This window comes from Mesoplodon mirus (assembly GCF_964341445.2).
Source record: "Mesoplodon mirus genome assembly, chromosome: 9".
Lineage (NCBI taxonomy): Eukaryota > Metazoa > Chordata > Mammalia > Artiodactyla > Ziphiidae > Mesoplodon > Mesoplodon mirus.
In genome coordinates this window covers 90,161,482-90,188,320 of record NC_138985.1, presented here as the reverse complement: position 1 = coordinate 90,188,320, position 26,839 = coordinate 90,161,482, and the positions used below count along the sequence as shown (strand labels likewise).

Sequence of the window (26,839 nt, the reverse complement as noted above, 5' to 3'; positions counted from 1 at the left end):
ATGGCAGAAATCTCTTAAATGCATATCTTACCATCTCTAATTGGGTTCATAAAGCCTCGATAATCAGACAAAGGTTATGACACTGCCAAGCTCCAAGGAGCACAGTGCTTCAACCAGAGCATAGGATGGAAACAAAACAAAACACCCTCAAAATGGAAAAGAAAATAAAACTCCAAAATGTCAAGCACCCCATATGTCCCAAACCAGCCTTTCTTCTTTCACCTTCTGGATAAGTCGTGCAGCCTCTCTTTAGTAGCTTAAATCAAAAACCTGGAGTTCTCTTAGACACCCCCCTGTACTCACACTCACCTCCTCTCACCTTCAGATGTCATCCTTTATCAGTTCATGGAGGGTAAGCCATGTTTGTCTGATATATATCTGAATGAATGCATTTCTTAACCATAGAGACTTTCATGTAGTATATTCTCAATAAATACCTATTGAATGAGTAAATAGAGTCCCTTGCACAATAATGACATTCTATAATAATAAAAATGCTTATTATTTAAGTTAGAGTATGGCATAATGGTAACCTTATATAGTCATCCTACTGTGATCCCCATTGCAACTGTTTTTTTTTCTGAAAAATAAGTTTTCTCCTTTGAATGATGGGCCAAATACTTTTTAAAAATTTTTGTCAGTATCACTTATTCTGATATAGGACTGCTAAATATTTAAGGAGAAATATGAAAAGGAATTCTAATAGCTGTCCTTAGTTCTAAAATACACAAAACAAAGGAGAATTGATGCTATTTTCCAGATGCTTTGCCATGTCAAAAGTATCTCCCTTATTCTTTTACTCTGTCAATTATAAGGTGAATGAGTGGAGTAAGGAAGAGCATAAGCTCTGGAGGATGTGTATTCAAATCTGCAGCTCTGCTAAACTAGCTGAGAAAATTCAGTTAAGAGGCTAAATTTGTGCAGATAGAAATACATTCCCTGGGGAATGCAAACTCAGATATAAAGCAGCATAAAGCATTTGCCTGCCATCTGTGCCCAGCCCTATTCACAAACCAAAGCAGACTTGAGTTCATACCATCTAGGAAAAGGCAGGAAGATGACTGACTTAAAAAATCCTCTCGTCTCATTATGGTGTATTTTTGTATTAATAGATACATCATGGTAGTTTTGCTGAGAGTTACATGCTATGAGTCATGAGCCATGTTCAGCACATAATAGGCAATCAATAGATACTGGCTGTTATTACGATTAGGCTGTATTTCTTGAGGGCAGGGATCTTATTTTACTTCTCTCACCATCATCTCCTTGACACCTAGCGTAAAACCGTGCCCGGAATGGGTTCTCCAAAAATATTTGTTTAATGATTGAATGCATTTAAAATTATCCAGATAATTGCATCAATTTCTCCAGCCATCTGTGGAGCATCCCAACCAGACATGTTTTCTCAAACACAGGGGCTTGCCTGAGGGTAGAGCACACAAGATTACAAAAGTTAAAGATGGAGACAAGAATCTGCAGGACTAGGTAGAAAGAGAAGAGAGTGTTGTTCCTGAGGCAGTAAGTAACTGCCTCCATATATTTAGCAGAAAATACTAGAAGAGAGGAAGGTGTCATCAGAAAGCAGTTGCTGAAATACTTGGGTTAAAATTGAAAAGTTGAATAACTCTAACAAGAGTTGTGAGAGGTAGTTCTGAAAACAATAATAAAATCCTTGCTTTAAGGAATAGTCCAGATGAGAAAAGAACAGCCTGAAAACCCACGTTAAGAGTGTCAATATAACCTAGATAGCAGTGGAAGTAATTTTCAGAAGAGATCAGACCAACCATAACTGTCTCTTAACTTCTCTCCATTTCTGTGGAAAGGAGGGAAATGGAAACAATGATCAGTAACCATCTTGTGTGTCTGTACTTGTTGTAAACCTTATAGCATTTTCTTTCCTTGTTCACTTACAGTCATTTGAAGCTGATTCCTTTAAAGGAATCCCAGGTTACAGAACTATTTCAGGTATTATGGTGGATTGTGTCCAGGCAAGATTAATCATACCAGCCTGTTACAATCAACTCTGGAAGGAAAAACCAAATAAAAAAAGGTAAAAGAAAAAAAAAATTGGAAAAGAAAACATTTATAGGATCTCATTTATGCACTCAGTAAAAATGATATGCTTGTGACGGTATAGAAGGGAAAAATGAAATTAAGGAGATTCGAGGGCACAGTGTAGGCAAATCTGTTAAGTAGCTCTTCTAGAGAAGGCTGCCTTAGCCAGGCTTATTACTGTTTTCCCTTTGTGCTACATATTACTGCTGCAGAATATTACCAACTTACACATTTAGGGTAACCCTTTGGGGGGATGCCTATCTAACTGGACAGCACAAAGAAATATTTGCTCCATGAACCTTGCTTTGATTCCATGATCCCACGTTTTTGGGGCTCAGATGAAGCTGTGTGGTCTGGGGATACTTAATTGAAACACTTGGTGAGATTGTGGTATTTACACATTTCTCTCTCTCTCTTTAATTGAAATTGAATTTACAAAGGATTTGAATTTTCTATACCCAAGTTACAATAAATTAATCAATTAGACAATTTAGATAGACAACCTGGGAATTTAGTCCTAGAGTTCACATATCTCACTAAAATGCTTTGGCTTTCTTAATATCTTTGAAATGCTGTAGAACTAGATTTGATTAAGACCAAAATGTGAATATCTTCTGAGACATAGTGACCCATGACTTTATTTCAAAATGTTTAGCAGGAATACCATACAAATAGACTTATTTTTTTTCTATATAGGCAGAATTTTAATGACATCCCAGACTGTTCATAGTACAGAACACAGTGACTAATTTACTTATGTAACTTCAAATTGCATTTTCCATGATTCAGTAGCTGCTTATATCTCATGGAGCACAGAGGGTGCCAGGAAGAGCAGATTGCAAGCAAATAGTTCCTTTTGGCTGTAACCATATATACATTTTTAGGTTGGGAAATTTTTTTTTTAATCTCTAAATACAGTGTCACATGGATTAGTACCACCCATCCCAAAGTGTAGAGAAATATTTAACCAAATATTAGTATAAATTCCAGGCTATTTAAAATGAGTGCAAAGCAGATATATTTGCATCATTAAAAGAAATATAAAAAATACTTAGTCTGGCTTCTGGTTCAAGATATGGGCTGGCACAAACATATATATCGATTGCCTCTAAGGTGATAATGAAACGAAAAGAAGAAGGAAAGAAAAGGAAAAGAAAATAAGGGAAGAAAAGGGGGATGGGAGAGGGAGAGAAAGGGAGGGAGGAAGGGAGAGAAACAGAGAGAGAGGGTCATTATAGGCATAGCTCGGAGATATTGCGGGTTTGGTTCCAGAACGCCACGATAAAGCAAATAACACAATAACGTGAGTCACAGAGATTTTTTTGGTTTCCCAGTGTGAATAAAATTTATGTTTATACTACACTGTAGTCCATTAACTGTGCAATAGCATTGTATCTAAAAAAATGTACATTATTTAATTTAAAATACTTTATTGCTAAAAAATGCTATCATCTGGAGCCTTCAGAGAATCCTATCTTTTGTCTGGTAGAAGGTCTTGCCTTGATTTTCATTGCTGCTGGCTGATCAGGGTGATGGCTGCTGAAGGTTGGGGTGGAGCTGTGGAAATTTCTTAAAATAAGAAAGCACTGAAGTTTGCCTCATTGATTCACTCTTCCTTTCAATGCTGTTTGATAGCTTTTAACTCGGGGTAGAACTTACTTCAAAATCAGAGTCAATCTTCTCAAACCGTGCTGCTGCTTTATCAATTAAACTTATGCAGTATTCTAAATCTTTTGTTGTCATTTCAAAAATCTTCATAGCATCTTCACCAGGAGTAGATTTCATCTCAAGAAACCACTTTCTTTGCTCATCCTTAAGAAGCAACACCTTGGCCATTAAAGTTTTAAAGTTTGTAGCAATTCATTCATCTCTTCAGGTTCCACTTCGAATTCCACTGCTCTTGCCATTTCCACCACATCTTCAGTTACTTCCTCCACTGCAGTCTTGAACTCCCACCCCAAGTCATCCATGAGAGTTGGAATCCACTTCTTCCACACTCCTGGTAATGCTGATATTTTGACTTATTCCCATGAATCATGACTGTTCTCCATGGCATCTAGAATGGTGAATCCTTTTTAGAAGGTTTTCAATTTACTTTTTCTAGATCCATCAGAGGAATCATTATCTATGGCAGCTATAGCCTTATGAAATATATTTCTTAAATAATAAGACTTGAAAGTCGAAATTACTCCTTGATTCATGGGCTGCAGAATGGATGTTGTGTTAGCAGGTAAGAAAATAACATTAATCTCCTTGTACATCTCCATCAGCATTCTTGGGTGACCAGGTTTATAGTCAATGAGCAATAATATTTTGAAAGGAATCTTTTTTTTCTGAGCAGTAGGTCTCAACAGTCAGCTTAAGATATTCAGTAAACCAAGTTGTAAACAGATTTTCTGTCATCCAGCCTCTGTTGTTCCACTTACAGAGCACAGCTTCAGAGTAGATTTAGCATCATTCTTAAGGGCCCTAGGGTTTTTAGAATGGTAAGTGAGCACTGGCTTCAACTTAAAGTCGACAGCTGCATTAGTCCCTGATAAGAGAGTCAGTCTGTGCTTTGAAGCTTTGAAGCCAGGCATTGACTTCTCTTCTGTAGCTATGAAAGTCCTAGATGGCATCTTCTTCCAATATTCTCCTTAAACCTCATGAGCCAACCTCTGCTAGCTTCAAACTTTCCTTCTGCAGCCTCCTCACCTCTCTCATTATTAATAGAATATGACAGTTAGGGTCTCACTCTGGGTTAGGCCTTGGCTTCAGGGAATGTTGTGGCTGGTTTGATCTTTTATGGAGTCCACTAAAACTTTCTCCATATCAGCAATTAGGCTGTTTAACTTTCTTATCATTTGTGTATTCACTAGAGTAGGACTTGTAATTTCTTTCAAGAACTTTTCTTTTGCATTCACAACCTGGCTAATTGTTTGGCACAAGAGATCTAGCTTCTGGTCTCTCTTGGCTTTCGACATGGCATCCTCACTAAGCTTAATCATTTCTAGCTTTTGATTTAAAGTGAGAGACTTGCAACTCTTCCTTTTACTTGATCACTTAGAGGCCATTGTAGGGTTATTAATTGGCCTAATTTCAGTACTGTTGTGTCTCAGGGAATAGGGAGGCCTAAGGAGAGGGAGAGAGTCAGGGGAAAGGCTGGACTGCTTGGTGGAGCAGTCAGAACACATGCATGTATCAATATAAGTTCTCTGTCTTATATGGGTGTGGTTCATGGTGCCCCAAGACAATTACAATAGTAACATGAAAGATCACTGATCACAGATTATCATAACAAATAATAGTGAAAAAGTTTGAAATATTGCAAGAATTACCAAAATATTACACAGAGATATGAAGTGAACAAATACTATTGAAAAAATGGTGCCAACAGACTTGTTTGATGCAGGGTTGCCACAAACCTTCAATTTGTAAAAAAGGCAATATCTGCAAACTGCAACAAAATAAAGTGCAATAAACAAGTTATGCCTGTATATTTTTGGAGCCAACAGTAGGTAAAACAATTTGAGAAAATCCTGAAAAATAAAGGTGGAATGGGCCTGATTTATAGAGAAATTAAAAGAGGGAAAGAACAGCTCAAGAGACATAAATTATTCTTGCTATGAAAATACCAAATAATTTCTAAACCTAAAGTCAACATAAAGACTTGAAGCAGGCCTTGAAGTGACCATCAGGAAAATTATTTAAAGAGCTGAATTTCAAAATAGCTGGGCCAGTTGGTCCCCTCGCTTCTCCCTTCTGCTCTAACCATACGTGTAGAGAGAGTTTAGGTTAAAATTACAGAATTCTACTCTAAAGAATAGGACTTATCTGATGGTGAGATTATCTTATGCTCCTAGTGTGGGCACAAGGCATTTGAAGGAAAACAGCAGAATTTGAAGTAATTTTATTTCAGACAGCCATAGACAGGTGGGAAATAGGAAATGCAGTTTCTATACAAGATGGAACTATAATAAATTTCTCCACTCTCAGAATAAGTTTCTCCAGGGGTGGGTCCCCAGTCTGCTTGCTTGCCTGTATCCATGCATCTTTAAAAGAAGCCAGTCATGTGAAACTCACTAATTTACACAGGTCCATAGTCTGCCCGCCTATCCAAGGAAAATGCACCCCACTAGTAATCCTTATCAATCAACCTGAGCCTTCAATCATAATTATACATCAACAGCCAAAGATGTCATGATAGCGGAAGAAAACCAAAAGCATAATTTAAAAAGACAAACACACATACACACACACAGTAAAAACAAAGCCAGAGGTGATTCAGAAAATGTAAGAGATTTTTAAAATAGAATTTTAATTAGCATCTCTTCAAGAAAAAATTCAAGAGCATATTGAACATACACACATATATATAGGTGGTCATGGAACAGACCAATCAGAGAATAAGAAAATTACCCTAGTAATTAAAATTATGAACGTGAAAATAAAAAGCTGAACATCTTAAACATGGGGTGGCTAGGGCTAAAGACCAGAGTGATGATCTGCAGGATAAAATAAAAGGTAAAACCAAAGAGAAAAGTGAAAAAAGAAAATATGAGGAACATTTAGAACACATTAAGCTAGACCCAGGATCCCAACATATATCTAAAAAACATCTGAGAAGAAGAAAGAAACCAAGAAGGGGAAGAAATGATCTAAAAAAAGAAAAGAAAAGTTTCACAAACTGAAGACAGGTAGCTCTTAAAACTGAAAGGGGCACACATCTTAGTAAAATTTTACTAACCAAGAGAACATTCTATAAGTTTTTTTTTGGTTGGGGGTTGGGGTGGGACTACTCCTATAAGGAATGAAAACTGGTCCTCAAATGCCTCCCTGGATTCTAGAAGGCAATGAGCCAAGACTTTCTGAGGGAAAAGTATGTTAAACTTACCACTATAGAACCAGCCAAACTATCAATCAATGTGAGGCTAAAAATGAATGTGGCTCAGAAAACCTGGTGCCTACATAGCTTATGTATGAATTATTCTAGGTATAATACAACAAAATAAAAAAGCATATCTGATATGAGATGGATAACATTGGCAATCGCATATGACCTAGAAAAAATGAAGAAATTTTAAAAGCAATTGTCAAAGATATACTAGACCCTAGTGTCTAATTACCCTTTAAAAGGCAGGATTTTAATAATTATATTTATCCCTTCTCTGTGATTCCAGTCATGATACATGGATGAATCTGAAGGGAATAATATTTAGTAGCCATAATACTGAAATTGCTTTCTGTATTGGTCTTACACTTAGAAGGAATCTAGGAACAAAACACAGAAATGTTCATTTATCCACTGAAGTGAATGTAAATATTATAAACTTGATAAATTAAAAATAGTAGTAATATAATTTTAAAAAAATTGAGAGGTGCTTAAGGATGGGCAATAGAGAGGGGAGTTGTGTAAGGACCTCAATCACTCACCTTTTACTGTGAGTAGTCAACAAATATAATCTAAAATCGGTAACTCAAGAGATATAAGTGCATTATTTAAACAGCAGCAAATAAATAACTAGATATATAAAATATATAGATAAATAGATAAATAAATAAATAATAAAACCTGTTCACACTTGTTAACTCTATAGAATAGCATTAGGATATAGGGAGGTTGGTGATGCAGGGTTTTAATTTTATTTAATACTTAGGTTTTATTTTTTTAATAAACTAATCTATAATAAAAATAGAAATCATTGCATATAGAATGGTTTAAGTGAAAGTCTCAGGAAAAATTTTCTAAGACAACATGAATATACCTTCTCTAAGGGACTTTGGGTGTGTAATATGTACTTTGAGAAAATCTTTTTGATACAGAAATGGGTGAGTGATTTTGAATTTGTTTAAATGACTCAAGATCTTTGGTCATCACAAATGGTTTATGAATTTCCTCCTCTTTAGGGTTAATGCCATTACTAAATAAATAATTTTTAAGGGTCACAATTTAATTATCAGCTGGTGATTGCATTTTGAAATGCTTGCTATACACAAGGACTTTTGCTTGGTGTTTAGAAATATGCCAAGATGAGTAAGAAGTTGTTTAGGGTCAAGTACAGAGCCAAACCAAGCACATAGAGGTCAGGTACAAAGCAGAGGAATATAATGCAGGTGAAGTGCCTAGTATGAAGTCTTGGGGCCACGGATGGAGAAAGAAGGAAGGGAGTCTGTCCTCTTGAGAGATTGAGAAAGTCTCCATGAGGACGTGGGGATTAAATTGACCTCAAAAGGTAGAGAGAAACAGATAGAAGCCATCTTCCAGGCAAAAGGAGCAGTGGGTTTAAACTTTCAGAAAAGGGAAAGTCAGGGCATTGTGTGTAAAATCTGTGACTGAAGAACAGTTCTGAGTTTGACACATCACAGGGAGAGCTGGGTGACCATATGTCCCAATTTGCCCCGTTGTTAATAGCACTCCTTTTACTTTGAAAATGTATTTCCCAGTGAGAGCAATAAATTATATGGTTATCTACAAAATAAGGCTCATCAGATAACTGGCAGCCATTCGACATGGAACTTACGCCAAGTTGGTGCTTCATTTATGAGGGACTTGAGTACATTTGAATCTTTCTGAGCATGGCTGGATTCTCAACACAGTCCCATTTTGTGAGATTTCTCTGCCAGTTGTGAGTCAGATGAGTTGTAGTGTGCAAGGATAAGAAAAAAGACGATGATAGGATTATTGAAGAAATCCAGGTGAGAAATACGGGGGCTTGACTTGTGGCAGTGGAAGGAAGAGATTCATTTCCAATTGAATTGGGAACAGAAGACAGAGTGGGAGGTGAGGTGCTTACACTGAGTGGTCTGTGTCTCCGTGTGATTTTGAACCTTCTCTGTGGCTGCCACAAGGACTTTATCTAATCGGACTTCAAGAAAGAGCCCATAGCTTTCCCTCTGGTCTGGGCTGATGGAGAGAAAGCAATTCTTTTAAACTGCTGATGACTGCCTCTAGCCAAGTATGGAGAAGGATATTTGGTCCTAAAATAGTAAAGTTGTGTAAAAATCAGTGTGTGGATAAAAGCAAAGGTAAGAATACAAGGACAAGAAATATCTGGTAGACTATGATTTTCAGTAAACAACTCTGCTAACTAATATTCAAATGAATTTTGATAGTGGAAATAAAAAGGCAAGCTCTTTATTAATAAAAGGCAAATCACTTCTAAATGATTATGACTCCAACTTAAATATGTAACCACCATTGCCATTATATACATTTGGACATTAGACAGATTTTATATTCTGGTAATCCTGGGCAAATTTTAGGGTAATTTTGATTTTCTCTGCTTGTCGTTGTCGTGACCAAATTCAATCAATATATTTTTCCTTATTATATATCTTGTTTTGTGCAACTTTGGATACCTTTCATATAAAATTTGAATAAGTCAATTTTCAATTATATTGTTGTTTCTCTTTAAAATCATTTTTTAAAAAGTCATGTATTGAGTTCTTAGGGTAAGCTGCAAAGTTCTGCATTTTATCAGTGTTCAGAATCTTATTCACACAGGTAGTAGTTTTGAATCAATCAAAACTTACAATATTAATTGTAGGGTTTTTTGTTTATTTGTTTAAAGGATGACTTCAGGTTCTTCTCATTTTGAAAAACAATCTTTTTAGTTCAAAAATTGCAATCAGTTGAATGTTTTCATTGGAATTTTAGACTCACCGAGTTATTTGCTCATTCAAGTGTATCTACAGAAAAATGCCAAGGAATGTGATATTTTCTGCTGTCTATTGGCCCAGATTCTGTAAAATACAGCTCCCTATATAACCTTTGTGAGTATATACAAGCATACAAATTTCACACACACGTATACATATAGCCTTGTAAAGGATTTCGTGTTCTCAGGCAAGATTAAATGTCACGTGTATCTCCTGCCAGCTGTTTTCTCTAAAATCCTCATTCACACAAATTGAACTGAATTGAAAATAGTATTGGTAGATTGTGAGCCTGTCATAAAACCATAAAGTATTTACATCAGCAGGCAGCTTATCACGGTAGCACTGCCCTTTCTTCAACAAAACACGTTCACCATGCTAAAACATCCAATCACACCACAATTTATTGAACAATTGGTTATATTTCCTACTTATTGTTAAGAACTGACAATGACAAGCAAGGAATAAATAATTACCTTTGGAATGAAAAAGAAAAATGTGTGTAGAAGGTAGCAAGAAAAGAGGCAATGAGTAGAGGCACCATAGGATTATAAAATACCATAGGACTATAAAATACATGTCTCCAAAGTAGGCCCTCAAATTACTTATTTCTACCTTGCTTATTATTTTACAGTGTATTTTATATACAGAACATGCATACATTTGTAATTGCTAATACATGTAGCTTTGCACCCCTCCACCCTCATCTGCTATTTTCCCCTCCCATACACTCTGAGAAACCATATTGCTTTCAATCTCTTTTTGTTTCTGTCTCCTTGATCTCATCTTCCTTCTCCTCAACTCACCTGTGACTTTGGCCTTTCTCCCAGGCACCATTCCCTTGAAGTAGTCCTGGTTCACATGGCTTCTGCTACAAATGCTACACTCATGCTTTTCACACTGCTTTCTTAATCCCTGCTCTTTCACATGTACAAAGCTGTGAAATTAAGCAATCCTGAACCGAAATTGCAAAATTAAGATATCTGAAACCAAAATTTATCATATTTGAAATAGACATTATTTATTGAATGCCTCGTGTGTGCCAAAAACCAGGCTAAGCTTTTTTTTTGTATAAACGATCTTTCATCTCTAAGAGGTGAATTTTACAGAGACAGGGAAATTAAGTCAATAATTCTTACATTCATACTGCTACTATGAGGTGGACCTGGGATGAACCTATTCCATTTGACTACAGATCTCACAATTTTAGCAGCTACTTTATATTTCTCCATTATGCTTAATCTGCTTAATCTTTATTTTAATTCCTCCTTTCTATCAACAGTATCTCTGTTTTTTAGAGATCCAAACTTTCAAGTTAACATAGACTTCCTCTTCCCTTTCACTCTTATTTTTTCTTTGTCAGCAAATTATATTATTCATTTGAAACTTTTCTTGGATCCATCCTTTCCTTCCCACTTCCAAGGTCAATTCCCTAGTCTAAGTCTGGGCTTCTGTGATGATGTAAGAGCTGACCGCCGGCTCTTGCTCTTCAAGAATGTCTTCTGGATTTCTGCCATAAAGTTAGTCCACACACTTCTTCTGCTTTGTTGTTTTTTAGATATCTTCTCAATCAACCAATTTTTATTTAGCACCTTCACTCTGCTCAGTGCTGACAGCATTGTTTGAGCTCAATGTGGCCTCATGGACCTTGAATTCTGATAGATAAACTGATAATTATAGAATAATTGCTCAATAAAAATTCTTATAGGTGTTATCCAAGATGCTATGAAGGTTTCTTAAACTAAAATGATCTCTTATTGACCATTAGCTCAAACCTAAACTTTGTCTTTCACAGCCCTTCACTTAAATGAACCCAATTTTCTTAGCAAATCAACCAACCTATGAATTGTCCTCTAACTTACAAAACATTACAGATTCTGAACAGATATACACTCTCTCTGGACATCCAGAAAAGATGATAATCATAATTCTTTTATGATCTTCCTGACTCTTAACTGCTTGCTAGCCCCACAATGCCTGACGAAGTACATTGGAAATAGTTCTCAGCTAAAAAGGTTTTTGTTGAATTAGATGAACAGGAAAGTGGTAAACATTTTCAAGGCAATTCGGAGTCAATGTGTGCCAGAAAGTGAGTTTAAACAAAAGTGGGGAAAATAGTTTGGATGAAATGGTTCTTGTCCCATTAAGGTCTCTGTGGCCTTGATAAAGTGAGTTATCTCCTCCTCACTTGTAAAATAGGGCTTGACTAGGTGGTCTATCTTCCAGCCTCACTTGGAATGTCAGAGCTTAGGGAATGTAATTGCCTGCAGGATATTTGATTTCCCCACAGTTTCTCTAAGACCTTGTCTAATTCTAAGATGCTCTTGTAGAGAAATTTGCCGGCTACATAGGAAATGGTCAACCACTCAGAGATATGACCTAATTTTAAGCAAATGCACATGAAAATTATTATGCATATGTAGAGAAGGATGCAAATGAATGCAGGAAGCATTTTAGAAGATAAATGTGCTTGAGGCAGTCATCAGTCTCATAAGCCATAATCAAGTGCATTAACATAGCATGATACAAACGTATGATCCAGAGTCTAAATTACTTTTCCAAAAAGCCCTATGGGGCATGTCCTCACACCATATGTTTCTTTCAGTTTTACTGAGATATCTTAGGCAGGAAAATGAGAAAGGCACTCAGTACTGAATCCCCCACATTAATTTCTAAATTTCTTTCCTCTCTGGTTGAAAGAAACAGATATATAAGATATAGCTGACCATAGACATTTCCTAGTTCATCGGATTTTGCTAGTTTAGCTAGCTTTTCTTTGGCACAGTCTACTCGTCCTTACTCCTAGTTTGTCTGTCAGATTATTGTTCCCTTGCTAGAAATACACGAACCACTGTCTGGAAGACTTTAAAGTGGCCCCAGAGAAGTTAATGTGTAATCTCTTGTTAGAGATTGATTTTGATTTCACCTCACGTTAGTGAGCTCGTTGTCCCTTCTACTACATTTTCCTTGTACCTCTAGTCAGTGTGGTATCATCAATTGCTCTGCCACAATGCCTTATGAAGAGAGAAGGAAATTATGTCTACTAAGCAGCCCTCTCATGACAAATTATAGAATGTTGGTAGCAAGAACCAGTTAAGTTCCCTTATATACATTTGAATTTTTCTCTCATTTGATTTTTTTCCCCCTAATTTCATCCTGGACCCTGAGAGAAAGCTGGTGCTTTAACGTCCTTTTGTAACCGGAAACAAGAAAAGTTACTTTCTTGAAAAGAAATTAATTCTAGTTTAAAACTTAATTCAAGCATGATACCATGTAGGTGGCAATAGTTCTTTTCCTGTTGATTGAGAACCTTATAAGGCAAAAAGAGAAATACATATTTATTTTGAAAAATAAGGGCCATATTTCTAACACGCAGAACATTTTAGGATCAATTGTAACTGACCACAGGTGCAATAGTTATACATTGCACACTATTTTAAATAATACCATGAGCAATTGAATTGTGTTCAGTCTAATTGCATGGAGGCAGCACGGAGTAGTGGTTACAAATATGGATATGGAGCCTGGCTGCTGGTGGACGAATCCTGGTTCGGACAAGTGCTCTGTGCTCCATATGTGTACTGTGTGCTGCATATGTGTACTAAGTGCAGCATATGTTATCCTCTAAGCCTCAGCTCTCATCTGTAAAATGGGGATACCAACAGTATTTAGCAGACAAGATTAGACTGTTATATAAGAGTACTGCTTCCTGTGATTCCAGTGTTGGTGATGGTGGTGATGGTGAGATAGGGATCCTTCATTTCCTGCAGCCAACCAACCTGAATGGCTTTGACGTTCTCTATCTTCTACCTTCCCTACTTTCTGTGCTGATGCATTTGGGTACTTGAGACTTTTTTTTAAATTTTTTTATTTTTTTACATCTTTATTGGAGTATAATTGCTTTACAATGCTGTGTTAGTTTCTGCTTTATAACAAAGTGAATCAGTTAAACATATACATATGTTCCCATAGCTCCTCCCTCTTGCATCTCCCTCCCTCCCACCCTCCCTATCCCACCCCTCTAAGTGGTCACATAGCACCGAGCTGATCTCTCTGTGCTATGCGGCTCCTTCCCACTAGCTATCTATTTTATGTTTGGTAGTGTATATATATATCCATGCCACTCTCTCACGTTGTCACAGCTTACCCTTCCCCCTCCCCATGTCCTCAAGTCCATTCTCTAGTAGGTCTGTGTCTTTATTCCTATCTTACCCCTAAGTTCTTCATGACATTTTTTTTTCTTAGATTCCATATATATGTGTTAGCATATGGTATTTCTCTTTCTCTTTCTGACTTAGTTCACTCTGTATGACAGACTCTAGGTCCATCCATCTCACTACAAATAACTCAATTTCGTTTCTTTTTATGGCTGAGTAATATTCCATTGTATATATCTGCCACATCTTCTTTATCCATTCATCTGACAATGGACACTTAGGTTGTTTCCATCTCCGGGCTATTGTAAATAGAGCTGCAATGAACATTTTGGTACATGACACTTTTTGAATTATGTTTTTTTCAGGGTATATGCCCAGTAGTGGGATTGCTGGGTCATATGGTAGTTCTATTTGTAGTTTTTTAAGGAACCTCCATACTGTTCTCCACAGTGGCTGTACCAATTCACATTCCCACCAGCAGTGCAAGAGTGTTCCCTTTTCTCCACACCCTCTCCAGCATTTATTGTTTCTAGATTTTTTGATGATGGCCATTCTGACTGGTGTGAGATGATATCTCATTGTAGTTTTGATTTGCATTTCTCTAATGATTAATGATGTTGAGCATCCTTTCATGTGTTTGTTGGCAATCTGTATATCTTCTTTGGAGAAATGTCTATTTAGGTCTTCTGCCCATTTTTGTATTCGGTTGTTTGTTTTTTGTTATTAAGCTGCATGAACTGCTTGTAAATTTTGGAGATTAATCCTTTGTCAGTTGCTTCATATGCAAATATTTTCTCCCATTCTGAGGGTTGTCTTTGGTCTTATTTATGGTTTCCTTTGCTGTGCAAAAGCTTTTAAGTTTTATTAGGTCCCATTTGTTTATTTTTGTTTTTATTTCCATTTCTCTAGGAGGTGGGTCAAAAAGGATCTTGCTGTGATTTATGTCATAGAGTGTTCTGCCTATATTTTCCTCTAACAGTTTGATAGTGTCTGGCCTTGCATTTAGGTCTTTAATCCATTTTGAGCTTTTTTTTCTGTATGGTGTTAGGGAGTGTTCTAATCTCATACTTTTACATGTACCCGTCCAGTTTTCCCAGCACCACTTATGGAAGAGGCTGTCCTTTCACCACTGTACATTCCTACCTCCTTTATCAAAGATAAGGTGACCATATGTGCATGGGTTTATCTCTGGGCTTTCTATCCTATTCCATTGATTGATAGTTCTGTTTTTGTGCCAGTACCATACTATCTTGATTACTGTAGCTTTATAGTATAGTCTGAAGTTAGCGAGCCCTATTCCTCCATCTCCGTTTTTCTTTCTCAAGATTGCTTTGGCTATTCGGGGTCTTTTGTGTTTCCATACATATTGTGAAATTTATTGTTCTAGTTCTGTGATAAATGCCAGTGATAGTTTGATAGGGATTGCATTGAATCTGCAGATTGCTTTGGGTAGTAGAGTCATTTTCACAATGTTGATTCTTCCAACCCAGGAACATGGTATATCTCTCCATCAATTTGTATCATCTTTAATTTCTTTCATCAGTGTCTTATAATTTTCTGCATACAGGTCTTTTGTCTCCTTAGGTAGGTTTATTCCTAGATATTTTGTTCTTTTCGTTGTAGTGGTAAATGGGAATGTTTTTTTTTTATTTCACTTTCAGGTTTTTCAACATTAGTGTATAGGAATGCCAGTGATTTCTGTGCATTAATTTTGTATCCTGCTACTTTACCAAATTCATTGATTAGCTCTAGTAGTTTTCTGGTAGCATCTTTTGGATTCTCTATGTATAGTATCATGTCATCTGCAAACAGTGACAGCTTTACTTCTTCTTTTCTATTTGGATTCCTTTTATTTCCTTTTCTTCTCTGATTGCTGTGGCGAAAACTTCCAAAGCTATGTTGAATAAGAGTGGTGAGAGTGGGCAACCTTGTCTTGTTCCTGATCTTAGTGGAAATGGTTTCAGTTTTTCACCATTGAGGACGATGTTGGCTGTGGGTTTGTCATATATGGCCTTTATTATGTTGAGGAAAGTTCCCTCTATGCCTACTTTCTGCAGGGTTTTTATCATAAATGGGTGTTGAATTTTGTAGAAAGCTTTCTCTGCATCTATTGAGATGACCATATCGTTTTTCTCCTTCCATTTTTTAATATGGTATATCACATTGATTGATGTGCATATCTTGAAGAATCCTTGCATTCCTGGAATAAACCCCACTTGATCATGGTGTATGATCCTTTTAATGTGCTGTTGGATTCTGTTTGCTACTATTTTGTTGAGGATTTTTGCATCTATGTTCATCAGTGATATTGGCCTGTAGTTTTCTTTCTTTGTGACATCCTTGTCTGGTTTTGGTATCAGGGTGATGGTGGCCTCATAGAATGAGTTTGAGAGTGTTCCTCCCTCTGCTATATTTTGGAAGAGTTTGAGAAGGATAGGTGTTAGTTCTTCTCTAAATGTTTGATAGAATTCGCCTGTGAAGCCATCTGGTCCTCGGCTTTTGTTTGTTGGAAGATTTTTAAACACAGTTTCAATTTCAGTGCTTGTGATTGGTCTGTTCATATTTTCTATTTCTTCCTGATTCAGTCTTGGCAGGTTGTGCATTTCTAAGAATTTGTCCATTTCTTCCAGGTTGTCCATTTTATTGGCATAGAGTTGCTTGTAGTAATCTCTCATGATCTTGTGTATTTCTTCAGTGTCCGTTGTTACTTCTCCTTTTTCATTTCCAATTCTATTGATTTGAGTCTTCTCCCTTTTTTTCTTGATGAGTCTGGCTAATGGTTTATCAATTTTGTTTATCTTCTCAAAGAACCAGCTTTTAGTTTTATTGACCTTTGCAGTTATTTCCTTCATTTCTTTTTCAATTATTTCTGATCTGATTTTTATGATTTCTTTCCTTCTGCTAACTTTGGGGTTTTTTTGTTCTTTCTCTAATTGCTTTAGGTGCAAGGGTAGGTTGTTTATTCGAGATGTTTCCTGTTTCTTAAGGTAGGATTGTATTGCTATAAACTTCCCTCTTAGAACTGCTTTTGCTGCATCCCATAGGTTTTGGGTCATCGTGTCTCCATTGTCATTTGTTTCTAGGTATTTTTAAATTTCCTCTTTGATTTCTTCAGTGATCACTTCATTATTAAGTAGTGTATTGTTTAGCCTCCATGTGTTTGTATTTTTTTTACAGATCTTTTCCTGTAATTGATATCTAGTGTCTTAGCGTTGTGGTCGGAAAAGATACTTGATACAATTTCAGTTTTCTTAAATTTACCAAGACTTGATTTGTGACCCAAGATATGATCTATCCTGGAGAATGTTCCATGAGCACTTGCGAAAAATGTGTATTCTGTTGTTTTTGGATGGAATGACCTATAAATATCAATTAAGTCCATCATGCTTAATGTATCATTTAAAGCTTGTGTTTCCTTATTTATTTTCATTTTGGATGATCTGTCCATTGGTGAAATGGAGTGTTAAAGTCCCCTACTATGAATGTGTTACTGTCGATTTCCCCTTTAATGGCTGTTAGTATTTGCCTTATGTATTGAGGTGCTCCTATGTTGGGTGCATAAATATTTACAATTGTTATATCTTCTTCTTGGATCGATCCCTTGATCATTATGTAGTGTCCTTCTTTGTCTCTTCTGATAGTCTTTATTTTAAAGTCTATTTTGTCTGATATGAGAATTGCTACTCCAGCTTTCTTTTGATTTCCATTTACATGGAATATCTTTTTCCATCCCCTTACTTTCAGTCTGTATGTGTCCCTAGGTCTGAAGTGGGTCTCTTGTAGACAGCGTACATATGGGTCTTGTTTTTGTATCCATTCTGCCAATCTGTGCCTTTTGGTGGGAGCATTTATTCCATTTACCTTTAAGGTAATTATTGATATGTATGTTCCTATTCCCATTTTCTTAATTGTTTTGGGTTCGTTATTGTAGGTCTTTTCCTTCTCTTCTGTTTCTTGCCTAGGGAAGTTCCTTTAGCATTTGTTGTAAAGCTGGTTTGATGGTGCTGAACTCTCTCAGCTTTTGCTTGTCTGTAAAGGTTTTAATTTCTCCATCAAATCTGAATGAGATCCTTGCTGGGTAGAGTAATCTTGGTTGCAGGTTTTTCTCCTTCATCACTTTAAATATGTCCTGCCAGTCCCTTCTGGCTTGCAGAGTTTCTGCTGAAAGATCACCTGTTAACCTTATGGGGATTCCTTTGTGTGTTATTTGTTGTTTTTCCCTTGCTGCTTTTAATATGTTTTCTTTGTATTTAATTTTTGACAGTTTGATTAGTATATGTCTTGGCATATTTCTCCTTGGATTTATCCTGTATGGGACTCTCTGTGCTTCCTGGACTTGATTAACTATTTCCTTTCGCATATTAGGGAAGTTTTCAACTATTATCTCTTCAAATATTTTCTCAGTCCCTTTCTTTTTGTCTTCTTCTTCTGGAACCCCTACAATTTGAATGTTGGTGTGTTTAATGTTGTCCCAGAGGTCTCTGAGACTGTCCTCAGTTCTTTTGATTCTTTTTTCTTTATTCTGCTCTGCAGTAGTTATTTCCACTATTTTATCTTCCTGGTCACTTATCCGTTCCTCTGCCTCAGTTATTCTGCTATTGATCCCTTCTAGAGTATTTTTAATTTCATTTATTGTGTTGTTCATCGTTCCTTGTTTCATCTTTAGTTCTTCTAGGTCTTTGTTAAATGTTTCTTGCATCTTGTCTATTCTATTTCCAAGATTTTGGATCATGTTAACTATCTTATTCTGAATGCTTTTTCAGGTAGACTGCCTATTTCCTCTTCATTTGTTAGGTCTGGTGGGTTCTTATCTTACTCCTTCATCTGCTGTGTGCTTTTCTGCCTTATTATTTTGCTTATCTTACTGTGTTTGGGGTCTGCTTTTTGTAGGCTGCAGGTTCATATTTCCCGTTGTTTTTGGTGTCTGTCTCCAGTGGCTAAAGTTGGTTCAGTGGCTTGTGTAGGCTTCCTGGTGGACGGGACTAGTGCCTGTGTTCTGGTGGATGAGACTGGATCTTGTCTTTCTGGTAGGCAGGTCCACATCTGATGGTGTGTTTTGGGGTGTCTGTGGACTTATTATGATTTTAGGCAGCCTCTCTGCTAATGGGTGTGGTTGTGTTCCTGTCTTGCTAGTCGTTTGGCATAGGGTGTCCAGCACTGTAGCTTGCTGGTCATTCAGTGAAGCTGGGTGCTGGTGTTGAGATGAAGATCTCTGGGAGATTTTCACCATTTGTTATTACATGTAGCTGGGAGGTCTCTTGTGTACCAGTGTCCTGAAGTTGGCTCTCCCACCTCAGAGGCACAGCACTGACTCCTGGCTGCAGCACCAAGAGCCTTTCATCCACACGGCTCAGAATAAAAGGGAGAAATGAAGAAAGAAAGAAACAAAGAAAGAGAGAGAGAGAGAGAGGGAGGGAGGAAGGGAGGAAGGGAGGGAGGGAGGGAGGAAGGAAGGAAGGAAGGAAAAAAGAAAGAGAGAAAGAAAGAAAGAAGATAAAAGAAGATAAAATAAAGTAAGATAAAATAAAGTTATTAAAATGAAAAATAATTATTAAGAAAAAAAATTTTGTAAAGTAAAAAAAACAAAAAACAAAAAAATGGACGGATAGAACCGTAGGACAAATAGTGAAAGCAAAGCTATACAGACAAAATCGCACACAGAAGCATACACATACACACTCACAAAAAGAGGAAAAGGGGAAAAAATAATAAATCTTGCTCTCAGAGTCCACCTCCTCAATTTGGGATGATTTGTTGTGTATTCAGGTATTCCACAGATGCAGGGTACATTAAGTTGATTGTGGAGATTTAATCCGCTCTCCTGAGGCTGCTGGGAGGGATTTCCCTTTCTCTTCTTTGTTCACACAGCTCCCGGGGCTCAGCTTTGGATTTGGCCCCACCTCTGAGTGTAGGTCTCCTGAGGGCGTCTGTTCTTCGCTCAGACAGGACAGGACAGGGTTAAAGGAGCAGCTGATTCGGAGGCTCTGGCTCACTCAGGCCAGGGGGAGGGAGGGGCACGGAGTGCGGGGTGAGCCTGTGGCGGCAGAGGCCAGCGTGACGTTGCACCAGCTTGAGGCGTGCCGTGTGTTCTCCCAGGGAAGTTGTCCCTGGATTCCGGGACCCTGGCAGCGGTGGGCTGCACAGACTCCCAGGAGGGGAGGTGTGGATAGTGACCTGTGCTCGCACACAGGGTTCTTGGTGGCAGCAGCAGCAGCCTTAGTGTCTCATGCCCGTCTCTGGGGTCCATGCTGTTAACCGTGGCTTGCGCCCATCTCTGGAGCTCCTTTAAGCAGTGCTCTTAATCCCCTCTTTTGGGAGGTCTGAGGTCTTCTGCCAGCGTTCAGTAGGTGTTCTGTAGGAGTTGTTCCACGTGTAGATGTATTTCTGATGTATCTGTGGGGAGGAAGGTGATCTCCGCATCTTACTCTTCGGCCATCTTCCCAATCTCCAAGACCTTTTAAATGTATATTCTTGTTATACAAATCTATCCTAACTATAGCACCCTATTCTTTAAGTGTAGACCTAGCCCCAAACAGACACTAAATGTTTCACAGTTTCATCTGCTTTAATAGAGTAGAGCTTAATTATTTAATATCAATTATGATGTGATTTTGTATTAAAAGTAAAATTATTTTTATGACTATTTTTATGACTGTAATACAACTCTAAGAAGTGGAGGAGAAGTTATAACACAGTTTGCGTATAAGTTTTTTTTCCTATTCCCTACACTCTAATAATATGTTCTATCAGAAAATACTCTTAAACTGTGTGATTCTTGAAAACTTGCTATGTTTGTAATGTATGGTTAAAAAGCATGAACAATATATTTTCTGAAGAAAAACAGCCTCAATTTAATGTTAGTCAATGGGAAAATGTATAGTGAAGTTCACTTTAATATCATTTCTAAAACATATCTTAGATAAAGTTAAGTATATGTTAAGTCACGACATTTTTCAGTTTGAACTCCTTATATTATAAATTCCTAAAGGATGGCCTCTTTTTCACGTTGTTTCACATGTTCTTTCTCAGAATATTACAATAATTTAAAGCTATTCTATATGATCTGGTATTTTACCAAAGGGTTCTCATTCTCATCACTCCACTACTGATTTCATACTCTGTATCAGGAAGATGTAGATGCTTGCTTAATTTAGTTCCATAACAACATGCTTCCTACTTCATCCTGTTAACCAAATATTTATTTTCAGTCATTTAAATATCTGAACAAACTTCAGCTTCTATTTGAAACCATTCTGACATCATTAATTGCATTCAATTTGGGTTTTCGTTTCCCAAAAGAGGTCTTACCAGATGATCCTACAAATTCTCTTTCTCCAGAGGAATAATTCCATTTCCTCTTTTAGTTCAGAGTTTCCTCCATTAGTGTATATTTGAGTGAAGCACAACTTACAAATGAACTCAATTGCTCATTTTTCTCAATAACTTACATTCCCTTTTTCATATCTTATTCCACAATTCCAGTATTTTCCCTTTATTCTGGAATAGTTGGTCCCCTTCAAGTCATCTCTCCCATTATTGAAATGAAATACTGCATGCATCATAATATCAAAAGAAGAGCTCTATATTTTAAAATATAATTTTATCATAACATTCTGAAATCTCAGTGCCCTAGAATAGTAAAGCAAATTTGGAATTGTTAATATGTATAGAAGGAAAATTATTAATATTTATAATATTAAAATATTCTGTTTCTGTGTGGAGTGCTGATAAGCAAAAATTGTCTATTCCATTTTACATCTCAACTCAGTATATATAAGTCATCATTTCCCAAAGTTACTTTAAAAAAATGTTATTAGGGTAGGGTTGCCAGATTTATTACATAAAAATACAAACGTTCAATTAAATTTGAATTTCAGATAAACAGTGAATAATTATTTTGTATAAATATGTCCTGTACAATATTTGTGACATCCTAAAATATTACTTGTTTATCTCAAATTAAAATTTCAATAGGTGTCCTGTATTTTGTCAGGCAACTCTATACTAGGTTGATAAGACTAGATTTATGAGATGAATGTAAATAACAAACAAAAGGTTGAAATCTTCAAATTGTTTGCTATAAGAATTTAATACAACTTTATGTATATATTTAAGGCACAAAACTTTAATTTACAGTGCAAATATAAATTTAAATGATAAGAAAAGATATATCAAAATAAGCCAATGTTCCTTGGATATATGGCGTAAAAGTTCAATGGCTAATAATTGTGGTAAACAGAATAAAGGCCTCTCAAAGATGCAAACATTCTAATCACGGGAACCTGTGAATATGTTATATTACATGGCAAAAGGGAGTGAAGATAGCAGATGGAATTAACGTTGCTAACCAACTGACCTTAAAATAGGTAGATTATCCTGGATTATCTGAGTGGGTTCAAGCATATGTATTTAATGCATTTAGGTTGATTGAGATTTAATGTGGACCAACAAGGTCTCTAAATCTTCCTTCACTCACTACCCACTTTCTCAATGTTTCTACTCATCTTTACTTCATAACCTGGAAACAGGTTTCATCCAAGTTCACATTCATTTATCAGCTTTGAATGTGTGGTTTGCATGATCAGGATAGATGTTTTCGCATTCTTTGGCTCCTAAGGAGTGCAGAGTCAGCATGGAAATGGCCAAGGTTTCCTATGCCTGTGTTGCAGCTATAGATTCTGGTGTCTGCAGCGCTGTATCACGAGCTTTGGGCATCAGGCAGAGCCACAACCTGATAAGCCAGAGCAGATACTGGATGGTAGAGTTCTGCACGGTAGTGGGCCTGATGAATACAAGCATGAAGAGGGAGGCACAAGAGGCTGGAGTGTCATGAGTTGAGGCCAAGTGTTGAGGGATTGGGCATGGCCCAGATTGGCAGATAGCACTCTGTCAATCATGTTCTCCTCCTTTACTGCCAGTTAATACTAGGTTTTGTTTGACCCAACCTGTTAGCTGAATAATATGGAGATCTGTACTGAGCCTATAGGTTCACCTGCACGAAGTAGCCACCAGCCACAGATGAGAATGTGATTGGCCAGGAGCTATCTTATTCCAGCTGCATATACAGTTGATCAGGCCCATCTTATTCTCTAATTTATTCTGGGAAGGGGTATAGTGGCTTGGAGACCATTACGACCCATTTTCTACCTACCTCTCTGCTTTTGGAGAAGAGAAATGAATGACTCCCAATTCTTTGCTTCTCCCATCCTCCAGTATTAGTTATTAATCCACATGGAGAAAAGTCCTTCTTTAACTTTTCACTTCTGTGGCATTATCAAGATCCTTAATCTAGAGATTTATCTTTTTATACTGGCTCATTTTTTTTTCCTTTTCAGGATCTCAAATTTTTGTTTTAAATCAGTCTTTTCTATGTGCTCAACTTTCTTCTAGATCCAACCCCATATGTGATTTTGCCACCAATTTCTTTCCCATTTATTTCTTCCTTGGCCTTGTTGGCATTCTTATGTATTTTTTTAACTCACAGCCAAAGCTGAGAAATTTCCCATTGGGATATCCCATTCCATGAACACTTAAAGTTTTACTACATTGACTGAAAATTATTTCTTTTATTAATTATCCACATTCTTTTGAAGGTTTTCTAAATTCACATTTGTACATTCCTTGGCCTTTGCCCACATTTAATTTCCCACTCTTCCTCGAATCTGATCCTATAACACACAGTTAATACAGTTGTCCATTGAGGCATTTATTGTTCATCTTGATACTCCTGTGGTGGCCTTATGGGAACTTTCCCTCAACGGGATAAAAGGCATACCACATAGAGCCATTCTCATCACAATCCACTTGGAGGAAAGAAAGATTCCACAAATATTTGTCTGGTCGTCTATGGATTTGTCCATTCTAAGATTCTCAAGGAGAAGTCTTGCTAAGACCACTTAATTGAAATCCGCTTTCCCATCATCATGTCAAAGTTCATCGTGTACATCACTGACTACTAGAATTTAACATTGGATAAACCAGGAAGTGGTGGGTGGTCATATTGTAGCAGTCTTGAATGGACAGCACAGCCCTGAAATAAATACTAAGCTTTCCACTGAGCTTGCCTTTAGTGACACCTGAGTTTCCCTACATCCATGGAGACCATGGAAGCTGCTACAGGCAGTGTTGATCTTTCCATGCTCCACACCCTAACCAAGGAGGACTGCTTGTGGGTGTCTCCATAGGAAAAAAGGGGAATTTTCTCAATATGTTGACATGTATGAATTTTAAGAATATCTCTATATGGCTTTTTACCTGTCTCCTTCATCAACACTCTTCAACCATAGCTATGTAAGAGGTTCAGGTTTGGAGGATATGATACTAATGAGTCCAAGGCCACAGGCTAAATCTCACAGATTAGACTCTAATGAAGATTCTCAAGGTAGTCATGTCTAAAGACTGGCTGCAAACTTTGGTCAAAATATTTCGTAAATATGTATCAATGTGAAAAAGGGGACAGTGAAGGAGTATGTACAAATCAATGTCAGCATTGTGAGATATCTTAAAACTCACTGAATTCAATTGCCTATCAAGAATTGATGCCAACCAGTGTATGTCCACGTGATGTCTGGACACCTCCGGTGACTAAAAGCTCCTTATCTTCCAAGCTAATTTATAGCAGTTGTCAGTGATGACTCTAATCCTTTCCTTAGGTTGAGTTAAAATTTATTTCTATTTAACTTATACTGGTGGGATTATAAAACTTCAAGACTAATTCTCCATCTTCCACCTGGCAATCAGTTAATCCTTTACATATCGGAGGACAGCCACCACAATTATTTTGAATTTTGGTTTTATTTTAAATGTGTTTATTTCCTTCAAAAGTCCTTCATATATATTCTGGTTTTTCCAATTTCACATGTTCAGTAAGTCCCTTTGGAAAAACTTTTGACAAGAATGACACACAGTATGCCAGCAGAGATCAGAATAGCATAGGTCACTTATATCGGGGAACTCTATTCCATAGATTTCTTAATGAATACTCAGATCACATCAGCTTTCATCTGGAAGCTGTATCAACTCTTGAATCAAATTGAGCTTATTTTCAACTAGAACCCATGTCTTTTTTAAGTGTATTGCTGCTGACCCATGGATAGTGCCCACTGCCATTTGCATAGACTTTTCCTGCTTTTAAAGTGCTTCTGTATATCTTAGGAAAGAGTGTAGAAGGGCTCCTGCTTTCTGCCAAACAGGTTGTGCAGCAATAGATAAATAATATGTGCTGCTGTGGTGGCTTTGTGATTGTGTCGGGAGTGTTTTATCTGTGTCCTTCTTCTGGCCAGGGGACTTCAGTGTTGCTACATCTGAAATCTGAATTTTCAGATGATTTCCCCTTTTTTGTAACCTGTGTGTGTGTGTGTTAAAGCTTTCTATTTCGGTCTTGTCCGAATAACAAAAAAGGGAATAACTGTCCCATTTTTCCTGGTTTTATTTGCACTCATGAATCTCTAATCTTCACCTGTGATATCATGACAATTTTATTATATTTATCAACTATATCCTATGTGTAGATAGGTCTGTGGTTTTGTTTTTTTTTTTTTTTTTTTTTTTTTTTTTGCGATACATGGGCCTCTCACTGTTGTGGCCTCTCCCGTTGCAGAGCACAGGGTCCGGACGCGCAGGCTCAGCGGCCATAGCTCACGGGCCTAGCCACTCTGCGGCATGTGGGATCTTCCCTGACCAGGGCACGAACCCGTGTCCCCTGCATCGGCAGGCGGACTCTCAACCACTACGCCACCAGGGAAGCCCGGGTCTGTGGTATTTTAAGATGTTTTCCTCTTCCGAAATGTTTCCTCTTTGAATGTCTCCCATGATGAGGCACTACAGCATGATGGTTTGTGGTGTGAACTCTGGAGTTAGATGATCCTGATTTTAAATACAATCCCCACCATTTGCTAGCTGTGAAGTTTTTAGCAAGTGACTTAAATCAATTAAATTTAAACACAACTGAAAACAATCTGCATGTTGGAGGCAATAATTACCTACCTCAGAGGGACATTGGAACATTGAATTAGAGATCTTTCAAGTGCCTGGGAAATAGAAGGCACTCAATGAACGGCAATAATACTTACTGTTAGTATTACTTGGTTATATTGTGGTTTCTACACTGCATTTTTCTTCATAATGTGCTCAATTTGTAATTGATTTCACAACTTAATGTGGGCTTTTATTCATCTCCCCCCTCCATGTTCAATTTAAATTATTTATGATCATATCTGCCATTTTCTGGACATACACGTATTTTCTGAATCTCACGAAATGATGTACTTTATCTCCTCAAGGGTCTATTTTTCCGGTACCATAAGCAACATCCCAGAAATCAGAATCCCATAATATCACAATACCTATGCAACCAGCCATTCTCTTCCAGGAGTCACATATCTATTCCAATATTTTAACCATAAATCAAAAAAAAGTTATTAAAAGTACCTTTATCTTCGAATATTCACTTTCCTGCCCCTATCTTCAGAGTTCCAGTATGCTTTCCAAATTGATTCTGCAATCGTTGTTTGATAACTAGGAATCAGTGGCAATTACTGGATTTTTCCATCCCCACATCCAGGTTTGTGTTACTGAGAGACAACCATATATAGATCAACTTGGCCAGGTCTGTGTCGAGCCCATTCCATTGATGCCCTCCATTCACTATGACGTTTGTACTTGTAAACACAATTACTGCCTGATATTTATTTACTAATAGTCCTGATTTATTCAGTAACACAGAGTTTCATATAGTTCATGTCATTCTAGGGTTGCAAAATTTCTTTAAACTTTCCATTATACATGTCATCTATTCTTCAAAACACATGCTAGATCATTTATTTGAGAGGCATTCTTCTGACTTAACCCACCTACCTCTCAACTCTTCACTGATTGCAGTAAAACAAATCTCATTCACTTATAATATCAAAAAGATATATAGTATGATGAAACATGAAACTTAGGCCAGAAGCTGAGGTTGGAAATGTAATTTTCTCCTTCAGTCATAACTA

At 37.1% G+C, this 26,839-nt stretch overlaps 1 protein-coding gene across 3 annotated transcripts in view; it reads left to right on the top strand.

Annotated features, from left to right (window-relative positions):
• Positions 1 to 26,839, top strand: part of GRM8 (glutamate metabotropic receptor 8) — a gene marked incomplete at both ends in the record, with an annotated part of 765,994 nt that overhangs the window by 665,118 nt on the left and 74,037 nt on the right. The window lies entirely within an intron of this gene.